The sequence below is a fragment of the Camelina sativa genome, chromosome 5 (genome assembly GCF_030686135.1).
Source record: "Camelina sativa cultivar CO46 ecotype springtype chromosome 5, ASM3068613v1".
Taxonomy (NCBI): domain Eukaryota; kingdom Viridiplantae; phylum Streptophyta; class Magnoliopsida; order Brassicales; family Brassicaceae; genus Camelina; species Camelina sativa.
This window is the reverse complement of record NC_141884.1, coordinates 11,004,708-11,021,839: the sequence shown is the minus strand read 5'-3', so window position 1 is coordinate 11,021,839 and position 17,132 is coordinate 11,004,708. Positions and strand designations below refer to the sequence as shown.

At 38.1% G+C, this 17,132-nt stretch overlaps 2 pseudogenes; both read right to left on the bottom strand.

Moving 5' to 3' along the window:
• Positions 1 to 1,267: 1,267 nt before the first annotated feature.
• On the bottom strand, positions 1,268 to 1,868 carry LOC104789128 (mavicyanin pseudogene; annotated as a pseudogene).
• A 10,220-nt stretch (positions 1,869 to 12,088) lies between these two features.
• Positions 12,089 to 12,704, bottom strand: LOC104789127 (mavicyanin pseudogene; annotated as a pseudogene).
• Between the last annotated feature and the right edge of the window lie 4,428 nt (positions 12,705 to 17,132).

Here is a 17,132-nt window from a genome sequence, read left to right as displayed (position 1 = left end):
ATCATACTATAAAAGAGACCAAAATGATTCAGAATATAAATGAGTAGAAAACTTGAATTATCAGACATTCAAAATTAAAAACAAAATATTTGGTTTATTTTAGTTCTTAAAATGTTAAAAATATTAATAATATTTAAACATTTATGAAGTTTCAAATATTATAAATATTCAAATATTATAAATATTTAAAATTTATAAGAAGTTTAACTATTATAAATATTTCGACTTTTAAAAAGTTAGAAGACCTTTAAAATATTAATAATATATTTAAACTTTTACGAAACTTCAAATATGAGAAATACACAACATTTTAAGAACTCTAAGTATTATAATATTTAAACTTTATAAAAAGCGTCAATCTTATAAAATGTAAATGGTTATAATCTTAATAAATAACATACCAACTCAATCTAATATTTATAATACAAAACAATAAATATTAAAAATTAAGATGCTATAGTGCGAGTTAAATTTCTCGGGATAGGGTTATATAGTTGGACGGGTTTTATCGATATTTATCAAAATTTAAAATATCTTTAATTCGGTGTTACACTGGTAAAATATCATTTCATTATTTTGTTAACACTATTGGTATCAGAGAACAGACATATCTAATTATATTGATTAAATAAATATTATATAAAAAATAAATTATATTATGGTATTATATGGTTTAAACCATAAAATTAACAATTATTATATAATTATAACATATTTAACCAACAAATACAACTTATAATTGAAATGTTTTAGTTATAAATAATTTGTCCCGCGGTGTACCGCGACTTCTAATCTAGTATATGCGTTAATATGATTTGTTTATGGAGTATCTATTTGATTTCCCTAAAAACAAATTTAAAATACATAATTCTTTTGTTTTTGTGTGATATTTACAAAGGTTGTCTTTTAATTGAATGCTAAATTATACTCCTACAAGACCTTGAAAATTAACTAATTAATTTTACGTTTCCGATGTCCCATACTATGGAATCCAATTCAACAGGCTAATTTTTCGGCTGCTAAAATATAAGAAATTAAGAAGTACGTATTTGTGAGAGCATAAGAAGAAAAAGAAAGATATTCCATTAGTTATGTTGGAGTAAACAAAAACACTAGAGAAGAAAACAAAACCTACAACTCAATTAAAACGTAAGAAGTACAACCAAAAGAATAAACAAAACCACTAGAGAAGGAAAATAACAACTCAATCAAAACGTGTATGAATCTATCAAACAATAAAGAATAAAGAAAAGAATAGGAAGCAAGTTGGATCCGATCCAAACAATATTAGAGGCTGAAGCTGCGTTATGTGGAGCTAGCTGGTGATGGTCCCATCTGATACTGTGGAGCATTATATATTGACCGGTGAATCAGCTAACGGAGATGGTGAAAGAGACGAGGAAGAGCTTGGTGATCGGACTGGTCCAGTAACTGGAGCAGCCACGGGACCTAAGGAGGCCGGCAAGACATGGATTTGAAGCTTCTGTCCCAACATGCAGTGACTAGGAACCCCGCATATGAATTGTTGGAGCCCCGGTTTGGTTAGAATGATGGTATCAGCTCCGGTATGGTATTTTGTCAGCGGGTTAGACGAGTCACACTGCTGAAAATCATTGTAAGTGACTTCAGTGACGTCGTGGAAATTGTTGTTGTAGGAGAAGACCAAAGAGTCTCCGACTTGAAAAGTTCTTGATGAAGCCCAAGCCTCGTAATCAACATCTATCATCGTCCATCCCTTCGAGTCTCCGACCTTGTGAACGGTTCCTCCAATGACAACTCCAAAAAGAGTTGCAAGAATCAACAAAGAAGTAAAAATCACGTTCTTCTTAGTCAAAGCCATGATCATGTTTTTGGTTCTTAACTTGGGAATGAGAGAAACAAGTCTGAGAGAGATGATTAATGAAAGTAATGAATTTGTTTGGTGACAAGTTGAGAAGGGGTCTACATGTTTCTTATATAGAGCCGAGGGGCCGGTTAAGATAATCCTATCCCTTTTGGGATTTGAGGATTAATTTGATAATTCCTAGTGATTATTTGATTATGTGTTGTTTAGGTAATATCTTTCTTTCTTTCCATATTCGAGATGGATACCAGTATACCACGACCGTTTCTAATATGAATTTCCTATTTTCCAACAGTTTTGTTTTTAACAAGAAATTTGTTCAAAATTAAAGATAAAAGCATTGATATTATTACCAAAAGTATTATAAATAAAATAAAGAAATGAATGACTAAAAACATAACAAAAAGAACTACGATAATCCCTAAATATTATTATCATTATGATTTGGAGGATTATTATGAACCTCTCTTATTTACCTCTTCTTAGTTAAGAAATATTTTTTTAGTTAAGAAAATAAATTCTTTAGATAAATCAATTATAAAATTATTAATTTTAACATTATATCATAGCTTTTAATTATAACATCTAAGTAATAACCATTTTTTATAAATCCAAACTGACATATAATTTTGTTTAATTGTGTAATTTAAACCCTAACCACTCTTTTATAAACCAAAAGTGAAATACAATTTATTTAATTGTAAAATTTAAACCTTAAAATCCTAACCACTCTTTTATAAACCCAAACGGACATATAATTTTGTTTAATTGTAAAATTTAAAACATAAACCCTAACCCTTCTTTTATAAAAAAAACCGATATATAATTTTGTTTAATTGTAAAATCTAAACCCTAAATCCTAACCACTCTTTTGTAAACCCAAACCGACATATAATTTTGTTTAATTGTAAAATCTAAACCTTAATCGTTCTTTTGTAAATCCAAACTGATATATAATTTCGTTTCAATATAAAATCTAAACTTTCACTACTCTTTTGTAAACCCAAGCCGATATAAAATTTCGTTTAATTTTAACTTTTAGATTAGTTTAATACTTTTCTATGCAACTTTTAGATTAGTTTAATACTTTTCTATGTAATTTTTAGATTAGTTTAATACTTTGTATTATGCAGTTTTTGTTTATAATTAGTTGAACTTTTTAAAAGTAGATGTGTAACATCCGTGAACCGGAATCCCGGTTTGGGAGTTGCATCGGTCGATGCAGATGGTGCATCGGTCGATGCAAGTGCAATTCTCTGCGTTTTGACTTAAGTCAAACGCTGCGTTTTGGACAAAAGGGAAGGAAAACCCTTAAGTCGTATTTTTGGTCTCATTAGTCGTGGATAGCCGATTTTTGAGAGAAAGAAAGGAGAGAAAAGAGTTCTTGAAAGTTCTTGGTGTTTTCTTGGAGATTTGGGGCGTTCCTATAGAGATCTGTAGCTGGGATCGTGATAGGAGCTTCCTAGGAGCGTTTTCTTGCTTGTTTGTGGTTCAGATTCGTCTTGGCAAAGGTAAATGCAGGACCATGGCTGATCTAAGCTAGAGAACCCTTTAATCTGCTTGTTTGGTGTTGTTAGGCTGTTTAGATCATTGTTATGGACGTTAGGAAGCTTTCTTGTGGCTTGGGATCGAGTTTTGTGGTTTCAGGAACGAAGATCCGGCGAGAAGCTTCGGGGAAAACACGGTGCTCGACGATGCATCGGTCGATGCATATCTTGCGTCGGTCGATGCAAGTGCGAGGACGGCGCGTAAAAACTCTAGGGTTTTTCGTGTGCGTCGAGCATGCGTCGGTCGATGCAGACTGGGTATCGGTCGATACAAGTTACACTTGCATCGGTCGATGCAGCTTCTGTATCGGTCGATGCAACCCCTTGGTGAGTCGATCGATGCATGTGTGGCATCGGTCGATGCACTGTGCTGGTTGGTCGATTGTTGTTTATTGCTTGTTGTTTGATGGTTAAAAATACTCTATTGCTTGTGTGTATAGCCCAGTAGATGGGAGGATTGCCTTACTGAGTGTTTATAAAATACTCATGCATTGCAATTTGTGTTTGTGGTGCAGGTAAAGGCAAAGTGTGATCGTGGAATCCAGGCAATGAAGAGGAGGATGTTCTAGGGACTCGGTTTGATGTTGTCTGGCATTGATAGGTTGCTAGAATTGGGTCATTAGAACATTGCTAGGTTGCTGGTTCTTTGATTCTTGATGTTTGGATATTGTTGACGTTGGAATTATGGTTATATTTTATTATTGAAATATTATTGAATATTGGTTGGTTATTTCCGCTGTTGAATGTGTGGTGGTTAGGTGGCTAGTGGATATGAGACCACTAGTTGTAGTTTATTTATTATATTATTATTATTTATTATTTATTATTAAAAAAAAAAGGGTCGGTCGTTTCATTTTGGTATCAGAGCCCTTACGGTTCTAGGTTTGGGTTCACTAGGTTTCTGTTGTAGATGTTTGGGATTTGCATGTCTTGATTGATTATGTGAGTTAGTCAATTGTGTGTGGCATGGAGTCCTAGAACATCCTCTTCGAGCCTATTGGTGATTCCACGGTGAGTTTCTATTTCTGTGTTAAATAGTAATTGTTTGCTTAGCCTTCTGTTCATGGTAGTGCAGATGGTTAGAGAGGATGCTGTTACTGGTTGAGGTCGTGGACGCGGTCGTGGTCGCGGTCGTGGTCGTGGTAGGGGGAGAGCCCCAGTGGTTAGTGAGACTGAGGACCAGAGTGTGACAGCTGAGGGTGTTGGCGAGTCGCAGGGTGTTCCGGGGGACTCAGTGAGTGTGGCCGGAGGGGGCGGTGTTGATGCTCCAATGGTCGGTGATGCTAGGGTCCCGGGTGTGGGAGCCCCAGCGGGTGGAGTCCCTGGTGTTGACATTTCGGCTTTGCTAGCACAGGTGTTGGAGCGGTTACCACCTGTGGTACCGGCTCAGGCTCGGGTAGTGCCACCAGTGGTGGCGGAGGAGCGGCAGCCAGTGGCTGCGGAGGAGCGGCAGCCAGTGGCTGCGGATGCGGGGGTCCATGCTCGTTATCTCAGCATGTTGACAGAGATGGGTCGGTTGCGTACTGAGCAGTTTTCAGGAGGTGTAGATCCTACTGCTGCGGATGCGTGGAGGACGAGAGTGGAACGTAACTTCCATACTCTGAGATGTCCTGAGGAGTTCTGGGTGGACATAGGGGTCTACTTTTTGAGTGGTGATGCTGAGTTGTGGTGGAGATCTGTGGCTGCTAGGAGGGTGCAGCGGGAGATGACTTGGGCTGAATTCGTTTTGGAGTTCAACCGCAAGTATTTTCCTAGAGAGGCATTGGATCGTTTGGAGGTGCAGTTCCTTCAGTTGCCTCAGGGGAAACGGTCAGTGCGGGAGCTGGACTTGGAGTTCAGTCGACTTCTGTGTTATGGGGGTCGAGCTATGGAGTCTGAGGAGGCTCAGGTCAGGAGGTTTATGAGGGCTCTACGGGATGATTTGAGAGTTCACTGTAGAGGGAGGTATTATGCTACGCGTGCAGAGCTGGTTGAGACTGCAGCAGAGATTGAGGAGGATATCCGGGCACAGTCAGTGTCGGTTACTCCAGCAGTTCAGCCTAGTAAGGCTCAGCAGCAGGGTGGTTCTAGCAGGGGCGGTAGGCATGCTCAGGGAACCAAGAGGAAGTGGGAGGCTACGCAGAAGCTGAGTGGTGCGGGTTGCTTCGGTTGTGGGAGCAAGGATCACAAGGTTGCTAGTTGTCCCAAGAGGAGTGCTCCGACGGCAGGGCCTCGGGTATGTTATCATTGTAGGGAGGCAGGGCACATCAGGCCTTTCTGTCCCAAGTTGCAGCCGGTAGCAGTGGCAGCGTTGCAGCAGGTGCAGCCTGGAGGTCAGCAGGTGGCACGGATTGAGCAGACGCCACGTGCTTACACGACAGCAGAGACTGGTGGAACCAGTGCCGGGGCGATCACAGGTATAATTTCTGGTACTTAATCCTTGTGAATTTATAGTAGGTTCCAGATTTTATGTTTTCTTGTGATAAAGTGTTAGGTTCTCAACACATGAGGTTTGTGTAGGGACCTTGTTGGTGGGCAGGTTTAAGTCCCACGTTATGTTTGATTCTAGAGCTTCTCATAGCTTCATTACCCCGGAGTGTGCAGAGTGTACGGGAATCAGAGGGGATCCCGGGGAGCGTACAGGAGTTGTTAGAGTTGCTGGAGGCAAGTTCCTGAGAGTTATTGGACGAGCTAGAGGGGTTGATATTCAGATCGCAGGGGAGTCGTGGCCAGCGGATTTGCTTATCAGTCCAGTGGAGTTGTATGATGTTATTCTCGGGATGGATTGGTTGCATCTGCATATGGTGCATTTGGACTGCCATAGGGGCAGAGTGGAGTTTGAGCGTCCAGGAGAGAAGTTGGTTTTTCAGGGAATTAGACCGATTTCGAGGAGTCTCGTGATCTCAGCCATTCAGGCTGGGAAGATGATCGAGAAGGGCCGTGAGGCTTATTAGGTTACTATATCTATGCCAGAGTCAGTGGGGAAGTCTACGGCTAGCGGTATTCCGGTAGTGGAAGAGTTTGAGGATGTGTTTCAGTCTTTGCAGGGATTACCACCATCTCGGTCGGATCCTTTTACCATTGAACTGGAACCGGGGACGACACCGTTATCCAAGGCGCCTTACAGAATGGCTCCAGCAGAGATGGCAGAGCTGAAGAAGCAGCTAGAGGATTTGTTGAGTAAGGGATTCATCCGTCCTAGTGTATCACCGTGGGGAGCGCCGGTGTTGTTTGTGAAGAAGAAGGATGGGAGTTTCAGGTTGTGTATCGATTATCGGGGTTTGAACCGGGTCACTGTGAAGAACAAGTACCCTCTTCCTAGGATCGATGAGTTGTTGGATCAGTTGAGGGGTGCTACTTGGTTCTCTAAGGTAGACCTGGCGTCGGGTTATCATCAGATACCGATTGATGAGGCAGATGTGAGGAAGACTGCTTTCAGGACGAGGTATGGGCACTATGAGTTTGTAGTGATGCCCTTCGGATTGACTAACGCACCAGCAGCGTTTATGAGATTGATGAACAGTGTGTTTCAGGAGTTTCTGGATGTATCTGTCATCATTTTCATCGACGATATCCTGGTTTATTCTAAGGGTCCTGAGGAGCATGCAGTGCATTTGAGGGCGGTTATGGAGAAGCTGCGGGAGCAGAAGTTGTTTGTTAAGTTGAGCAAGTGCAGTTTCTGGCAGCGTGAGATGGGCTTTCTGGGTCACATTGTTTCTGCAGAGGGGGTTTCTGTAGATCCAGAGAAGATTCAGGCTATTAGGGATTGGCCTAGATCGCAGAATGCCACAGAGATCAGGAGTTTCCTTAGATTGGCAGGTTATTACAGGAGATTTGTGCAGAGATTTGCAAGCAGAGCACGTCCTATGACTAAGTTGACAGGGAAGGATGTTCCTTTTGTCTGGTCAGAAGAGTGTGAGGAAGGCTTTGCAAGCCTGAAGGAGATGTTGACTACTGCGCCAGTGTTGGCTTTGGCTGAGCAGGGAGAACCCTATGTGGTTTATACAGATGCATCTAGAGTTGGTTTGGGGTGTGTTCTGATGCAACATGGGAAGGTAATTTCATATGCTTCGCGGCAGTTGCGGGTGCATGAAGGCAATTATCCTACTCATGATTTGGAGATGGGTGCTGTAGTTTTTGCCCTGAAGATTTGGAGATCTTATCTTTATGGTGCAAAGGTACAAGTGTTTACAGATCATAAGAGCCTAAAGTATATATTTACTCAGCCTGAGTTGAATTTAAGGCAGAGGCGGTGGATGGAGCTTGTGGCGGATTATGATTTGGAGATAGCCTATCATCCTGGTAAGGCTAACACGGTTGCAGATGCTCTGAGTCGGAAGAGGGTAGCTTCGGCTCAGGAGCAGGAGATGGAGTCTCTGGTAGGGGAGATCAGTGCGTTGAGCTTGTGTGCTGTTTCACAGGAACCGTTGGGTTTGGAAGCAGTAGATAGAGCAGATCTTCTGAGTAGGGTGCGGTTGGCTCAGGAGAAGGATTTGGGGCTGGTGAATGCCTCTAAGGATGTGGATTCAGAGTATCAGGTCTCAGATAATGGTACTATCTTGGTGCACGGTCGGGTTTGTGAGCCCAAGGATGAGGAGTTGAGGCAGGAGATTCTGAGAGAGGCTCATGCGAGCAAGTTATCCATTCATCCAGGAGCGACTAAGATGTACCGTGACCTCAAGAGGTATTATCATTGGGTCGGGATGAAGAAGGATGTAGCTAGTTGGGTCGCTAGGTGCGATGTGTGCCAGCTGGTGAAGGCTGAGCATCAGGTTCCTGGCGATTTACTGAAGAGTTTACCCATTCCTGAGTGGAAATGGGATATGATTACCATGGATTTTGTGGTAGGATTGCCAGTGTCACGGACCTTTGATGCTATCTGGGTCATTGTGGATCGGTTGACTAAGTCAGCACATTTTTTGGCCATTAAGAAGACTGATGGAGCAGCGGTCTTGGCTAAGAAATATGTGAGAGAGATAGTCAGATTGCATGGGGTGCCAGCGAGCATTGTGTCTGACAGAGATTCTAAGTTCACTTCGGTGTTCTGGCAGGCTTTTCAGGCAGAGATGGGCACTAAGGTGCATATGAGTACAGCTTATCATCCCCAGACAGATGGACAGTCTGAGAGGACGATCCAGACGTTGGAAGATTTGCTGAGGATGTGTGTTTTGGATTGGGATGGCCATTGGGCAGATCACCTGAACCTGGTAGAGTTTGCTTACAACAACAGCTATCAGGCGAGTATTGGTATGGCTCCTTATGAGGCCTTGTATGGGAGGCCGTGTCGTACACCGTTATGCTGGACTCAGGTGGGGGAGAGGAGCATGTACGGGGCAGATTTTGTTCAGGAGACCTCAGAGAAGATTCGGGTTCTCAAGCTGAACATGAAAGAGGCTCAGGATAGGCAGAGGAGTTATGTTGATAGGAGGAGGAGAGATCTTGAGTTTCAGGTAGGAGACAGAGTGTACCTCAAGATGGCCATGTTGCGGGGTCCGAACAGGTCATTGACTGAGACTAAGTTGAGTCCGAGGTATATGGGTCCGTTCAGAGTGATTGAGCGAGTTGGACCAGTGGCATATAGACTGGAGTTACCTGAGGTTATGCGTGCTTTCCACAAGGTATTCCATGTGTCTATGTTGCGGAAGTGTCTCCGTGAGGATGATCAGTTGTTGGCTAAGATTCCAGAAGATCTTCAGCCTAACATGACTTTGGAGGCGAGACCAGTGAGGGTTCTCGAGAGGAGGATCAAGGAACTTCGGAAGAAGAAGATTCCTTTGATGAGAGTCCTGTGGGACTGTGATGGTGTGGAGGAGCAGACTTGGGAACCTGAGGCAAGGATGAAGGCAAGGTTTAAGAAGTGGTATGAGAAGCAACCACGACTTGAGCTTGCCTAGTCTGGTTCCGTCTGTAATCCGTGGCTGGAGCGGGAATGGAGTATTCCAGCCCATCTCTCTTGTTACTCGGTCGCTTGGGGTGGTTGGTTGTGCGACTCAGTAACAAGATGAGGTGGTTGGTTGTGCGACTCAGTAACAAAGTTTCCGTGAGGCGGGGTTGTGAAGAGAAGTTTCCAAAAGTGGAAAGTTTCCAAAAATGGAAAGTGCTAAATATGGAAAGTTTTGCGGGAGTCAGAATTTGTCCATTTTAGCGGTGGGAAGCCTTGGAGGGGCTTTTGTGCCTTTGTGGCGAACTTTCGAGTCAGAGTGCCTGTGTGTGGCGGTCTTGTTAGACATTGTGTGGCCTTTGTGGCGGACTTTCGAGTCAGAGTGCCTGTGTGTGGCGGTCTTGTTAGACATTGTGTGGCCTTTGTGGCGGGCTTTTAGCCAATTGTGTGGCCTTTGTGGCGGGCTTTTAGCCATTTGTTGGCCTTTGTGGCGGGCTGTTTAGCCAGAGTGTCTTTGTGACGGTCCTTCGGGACAGATAGTCTTTGTGACGGTCCTTCGGGACAGAGGGTCTTTGTGACGGTCTTTCGGGACAGATGGTCTTTGTGACGGTCCTTCAGGACAGATGGTCTTTGTGACGGTCCTTCGGGACAGATGGTCTTTGTGACGGTCCTTTGGGACGAGTGGCCTTGGTGGCGGTCCTTTTTAGGACATTTGTTTGGCCTTGGTGGCGGTCCTCGTTAGGACATTTTGATGGCCTTTGTGGCGGCCCTTGTGGCGGCCCTTGTGGCGTATATATGATCCTTGTGTGGTCATGGGGTATCCCAGAGAGGGGATATGTGGTTGGTAGGACATTAAGATGTTTTACGCGAGCCACAGGGAGGAAACCTAGATAGGGATAGGACTCAGACGTGTTCAGAATCGTTTGCTCGCGACTCTTGGGGGACTTAGGTTCTCCTAGTACTGCCATATTCAGAGACTTTGTGGCTCGGGAGTATGGTTGGTATATCGACTTCGGATGACGATCCGGGGGCGCGCTGTAGGGTGGCAACCCGAGAGACGAGTTGGGCTTTTCCTTATATATTATGGCATGCGGGCTTAGGCCCGATGAGGAGCCGACATTTGGCATGCAGACTTAGGTCTGATGAGGAGCCAATAAAACTCAAGGTTTAGGCCTATGAGTAAAGGGAAGTCCAAAAAGTCAAGAGCAAATGACGCCTGGAGCGTGAGTCTATCGCCTAGAGATGACCTTCTGTAGATCAGTCGGAAGAGTGCAGGCCGTGGAGACGGTTGCACGGGAGTCCTTGGCTTATGGTTGTTCGGGATTCGAGGACGAATCCAGTTTGGTGGGGGAGAATTGTAACATCCGTGAACCGGAATCCCGGTTTCGGAGTTGCATCGGTCGATGCAGATGGTGCATCGGTCGATGCAAGTGCAATTCTCTGTGTTTTGACTTAAGTCAAACGCTGCATTTTGGACAAAAGGGAATGAAAACCCTTAAGTCGTGTTTTTGGTCTCATTAGTCGTGGATAGCCGATTTTTGAGAGAAAGAAAGGAGAGAAAAGAGTTCTTGAAAGTTCTTGGTGTTTTCTTGGAGATTTGGGGCGTTCCTATAGAGATCTGTAGCTGGGATCGTGATAGGAGCTTCCTAGGAGCGTTTTCTTGCTTGTTTGTGGTTCAGATTCGTCTTGGCAAAGGTAAGTGCAGGACCATGGCTGAACTAAGCTAGAGAACCCTTTAATCTGCTTGTTTGGTGTTGTTAGGCTGTTTAGATCATTGTTATGGACGTTAGGAAGCTTTCTTGTGGCTTGGGATCGAGTTTTGTGGTTTCAGGAACGAAGATCCGGCGAGAAGCTTCGGGGAAAACACGGTGCTCGACGATGCATCGGTCGATGCATATCTTGCGTGGGTCGATGCAAGTGCAAGGACGGCGCGTAAAAACTCTAGGGTTTTTCGTGTGCGTCGAGCATGCGTCGGTCGATGCAGACTGGGTATCGGTCGATACAAGTTACACTTGCATCGGTCGATGCAGCTTCTGTATCGGTCGATGCAACCCCTTGGTGAGTCGATCGATGCATGTGTGGCATCGGTCGATGCATTGTCCTGGTTGGTCGATTGTTGTTTATTGCTTGTTGTTTGATGGTTAAAGATACTCTATTGCTTGTGTGTATAGCCCAGTAGATGGGAGGATTGCCTTACTGAGTGTTTATAAAATACTCATGCATTGCAATTTGTGTTTGTGGTGCAGGTAAAGGCAAAGTGTGATCGTGGAATCCAGGCAATGAAGAGGAGGATGTTCTAGGGACTCGGTTTGATGTTGTCTGGCATTGCTAGGTTGCTAGAGTTGGGTCATTAGAACATTGCTAGGTTGCTGGTTCTTTGATTCTTGATGTTTGGATTTGTTGACGTTGGAATTATGGTTATATTTTATTATTGAAATATTATTGAATATTGGTTGGTTATTTCCGCTGTTGAATGTGTGGTGGTTAGGTGGCTAGTGGGTATAGGACCACTAGTTGTAGTTTATTTATTATATTATTATTATTTATTATTTATTATTAAAAAAAAAAAGGTCGGTCGTTTCAAGATGTTTCTTAATCTACATGTTATTGTTTAAAAAATCTTATATTTTGAAACGAATGGAGTATTAAAAAAGAGGTCACTTAATTATGATGATTGGTGGTGATATACTAAATTCTTTTAGAAAAATAAGATTTGAATTAATGAATAAGCTAAATTCTAATTACAAGATAGCAAAACCTAATTAAATAAAGTAATGCAAAGAAGAAAAAAGAAACAGGAATATGTTGTTTCAGTGTTTAACAACGAACCTTCACTCGCTATTACAAAAGGAAATTAAAAAGTGTAATAATAAAAGACAAGACTAGAATGCTAAGATCAATGCCAACAAGCTGAAGCCGATCCAAGAAGCCGACTTTGAGGCACCACTTTGAAGAGGTGATGGAGCCATCTGATGCTGATACTGTGGACCGTTGGCTGGTGAAGGAGACGAGGAAGAGCTAGGTGATCGGACAGGTCCAGGAACCGGAGCAGCGACGTGACCCAACGAGGCTGGCAAGACATGGATTTGAAGCTTCTGCCCCGACTTGCAGTGACCAGGAACTCCGCATATGAACTGTTGGACTTCCGGTTTGGTTAGAATGATTGAGTCAGACCCGGTATTGTATGTCACAAGTGGTTTAGACGATTCACACAGCTGAAAATCATTGTGAGTGACTTCAGTGACGTCGTGGAAATTGTTGTTGTATGAGAAGACCAAAGAGTCTCCTGACTTGAAAAGTTCTTGATGATGCCCAAGCCTCGTAATCAACTTCTATCATCGTCCATCCCTTTAAGTCTCCGACCTTGTGAACGGTTCCTCCAAGGGTAATTCCAAAAAGAGTTTGCAAGAGTCAAGAAAGAAGTAAAAAACATGTTCTTCTTAGTCAAAGCCATGATAGTGTTTTTGGTTCTTAACTTGGGAATGAGAGAAATAAGTCTGAGAGAGATGATTAATGGACGTAATGAATTTGTTTGGTGACAAGTTGAGAAGGGTCTATATGTTTTTTATATAGAGCCGAGGGGTCGGTAGAGGTAATCCTATTCCTGTTGGGATTTGAAAATTAGTTTGATAGTAATTCTTAGTGACTATTTTATTATGTGTTGTTTACGTAATATCTTTCCCTTTTTCGATATTCGAGATGGATACCATGACGTATCTAATATGAAAATTTTCAGCAGTTTTGTTTTAACAATAAATTTGATTTTAGATATATTTAAAAAAAAATTTGTTTAGAATTAAAAATAAAAGCATTGATATCATTAACAAAAGAATCTATATATATAAAGTTGGCTTTTCTCTCTTCTCCTTTCTCCACCTCATCACTTACAAATTAATTCATATCATCAATAGAACATAAAATCTAAAGTAAATGTATCAATTAATTCACTCATTTTTAATTATTATAAAAACAACAATTTATAATAATTTAAACTAAAATATAAATTAAAAACAAAATGAAAAAAATACAACAAAAAAAATATCAAAGTAAAATATGAATAGAGATTACATAAATATAAAATTAGATATTTCTATCATACCATATAAAAAATGTGTAAATATTTGTAAAAGGCGAGAAATAGGGGAAAAATAAAGCTATTATCTATTTAATTGAATAACAATTACTTTCAAGAGTTACAATTATTAAGATAAAGAAAGAAAGATTTTTTTTAGAAATCAAACACAAAAATTTAAAGGTTTTTTAAGATCAAGAGGTTATTCAATTCTTGCTTTTAAATTATAAATTAATTTTATTAATTAAAAGTCTGTATATAATATTATTTTCAGTTAAAGTATAATATAATCAATAATATATCTATATATATGTATGTAAAACTTGAGACTATGTTTGTTAGTGCTAAATTGTATATTCAATTAAAACCAGAAGGATTTGGTGTATATTATTATTTAGAATTCAAAATAATATATATAATTAAAATAGTTTGAGCGATCTATGTTATATATCGTTTTCAAAATTTTAAAATGGTGAAATTTGTTAAACAAAGGTATATCCAAAAAAGAAAAAAATATTAATCAAGTGCTCAAAAATTAAAATAATATATATATATTTAAGAGAATTATATAATGTTACATGAAATTAAAAAAATATTAATGAAAGCATATTCTGAACATCACACATGCAGAAAATATAGTAAAAAAAACTAAGAAGAAATTTGAGAAAGTTAGTTGTAATAAAAACAATCATAATAGTAGTGGTAGATTGTAGAATTTTAATTAAAACTTTAAAAGAGTTCTATTTTTAGAAAAAAATACATTTTTAAAAGTTAAAGTAATCTTTAGAGTTAGTAGATTTAGGAGAATACAAATAAAAGAACATTACATGGATAGAGAGTAGACTATACATATTTTAAAAGTAAAAAAAATTATATATATGAACATAATTTTTTTTTGTCAAACAGTTAAGATAAAATGTAATATTTGATGTTATAATATGGTATTTATGGATAGAAACAAGTCCAATTATGAGATTTATTACTAGAAATAAATTGTTACGTGTAGTAAAACATTGTTAAAGAAATTTGTGACAAAGAGTGAGTATATTTTCTAAGATTTTTTTACGTCTATGTTCGTAAGTAATGATCATTCAACCGATAAAAACAAACGAATATTGGAAGATGAAAAAGATGAAAAATAGTTATGATATGTTTTTATAATCAATATATTGTAAGTGAGATAATAGAATGTGAAAAGCAGTATTTGAAAAAGATGACAAGTGTATATAAAAAATAAAGAAAAAAATAATTGTAAAAAATGTTAAACAAAATAGATAAGTTAGATATCGATTAATAAAATATTTTTGACATCTATATAGATTTATATTTTTAATATTAATAATTATAATTATATTCAACAGGTTGCATTAATAATAATAAAATATAGTCCCGCGTAACGCGCGGGTTATAAATCTAGTCTATATATATAAAGTTATATTTTCTCACTCTGGTGCTGCCACAATAGCTATTTTTTCTTTAATTTTATGGGCCTTAAAGATTTTAATAAATCCTATAAACAATCATACAAATAACATGATCCATTAGAGTTCATCTAAAGTCTGTAAAGTCTGTAGGCCCAACACTATTTCATCGAAAGTCTCTTGACCCAACACTATTTTAAAATCATATGGATTCAACCTGATAAATTTTTGGGACGGCGGTGTGAAGAACGTTCCACCTTCACACGTTTCTCTCCTCCTTAACCCTCGATCCATGTCGTTTCACCATCCGATGCTGCAACGCATACCATTCAATTTCAATTTCTCCCCTTCTCTACACATCCTTTCATGTCTTCCGTCACCAGTGCAATGACTTCATTTGTAACGGCCTAATTATGTTGTTCCAAAAACAAATATTCTATCTATAGAGAACATCTACCTCTTGATCATAATTCGAAAAAGCATTAAGTAGGGAGCAAACAAAATAGGGATTAACGAGACTCTAATTTTATTATTCAACCATAAAAAAAAAGAATAATAAAAAAAAAGAATAGAGTATCTACCCGATATATATGAAGTACTACACTGAATTTGAAATAATATTATTACCTATTGGTACGTAACTTTCTTTCATGTATCGTTTATGCTTTGTTCTTTTACATATATGTGCATCATATGGTTAACACATATAATTATAAGAGACAAATAAAATATTTTCCTAGGTCAAGAAGACAAGAACTATTATTAGAATCTCCATTGATACTGCAATTATATATCATCATTTCTAGCTACAAAAACATCCACCTTAGCAATTTTTTTCTTACTTTAAATAAATTTAAAATATTTATTTAGTGCATATTTATGTTAATTATAATTAATAGAAAGTTTAAATAAAAATAATTATGTAAAATAAATAAAATATCAAAATAAGAAAACAATACTATAATTTTTTATTAGTGGTAATAATATATTTAAAATTTTCTACTAAACTGATCATAATTTAAAATTTTAAATGTATTATTGCGTTTTAGAGTGGAAGTAAATTTTAAATTTATGGTAGAATAAAAAAAAATTATGTAATTTTATATTATTGAGTTTTAAAATGGAAGTAAAATTTAAATTTATGCTAGAATCATTTTTTTATGTAATTGTGTATTATCAAGTTTTTGAATGGAAGTAAAACTTAAATTATGGTAGAATAAAAATAATAATGTAATTGTATTTATAAAATTTTAAACAGGAAAAATAAAATTTAAAGTGAAATATTATTTCATAACATGATCAAAAAGAAAAACAAATTTGATATTTCATCAATTAGATCAAATGCTTCTTATCCAAATTTAAGTTTTGAAAGATAGTAATTAAAGAGAAAATAGTTATAATATGTCTTGAAAATCATTTTACAGTCTAATATGTGTTATATGTGAGTCAATAGAAAGTGGAAAAAAATAGATGTCAAAAGGAGTGCATCATCAATAATGACAAAAGAATTATAGTTAAAAGTGTTTGAAAATAAATTAGTAAAACTTGAAAATATAATAATACACAATTACACATGAATAAATTAAAATCTCTGACATCTCATTTATTGTGTGAAACAAATGAGTTTGTAAAAAAATAAATGACATACATTATTAAATAGATTATTAGATTCTAAGTCGGGTTTAACCATTTGGCCATATAATCATGGAAAGTAGGATAAGATAGGCAAATTCATGAATTGGTCGTTTATGGTACGTTGCAATTACTTCGATGGGTAAAGCAAACTCGGTAAAAATGTTATAACGATATGATATTATATTTTACCTTTACACTAAGCAATATTCATGAAATTTAGTATATTTAAATTTATACGGAATAATATTATGTTATTATCAACATCTAATCATAAATAGTATATACAATTAGATCAACAATCGATCAACATCAAAACCTTTAAAAAATGTTTTGATGAAATATAAATAAGAGATAAACTCTCTTAATGATAAAAGATCTTGAAGTAGTCATCAATATCGTTTATTTTACTTAATATTACCACATGACATATATTACAAAGATTCACCCTCAAAACTTTGAATAATTATATTTAAGCTCAAGAAATTATATTAATAAAAAAAAATTAAATTAAAATCCTGCACTTGCGCGGGTACAAATTATAGTTATAAATAAAATAAAGAAATGAATGACTGAAAACATAACAAAAAGAATTATGACGTAGGCAAAATCTACATAACATATCTTTGATGACACCTAATGTTATAAACTTAGGTGATGGGAAGGATTGGTATTTATTCTTATAATCATGAAGTTATTGGTTACATATGATTTTGATTTTGAGGATCATCATAATTCATGAACGTTGCACGGTTGA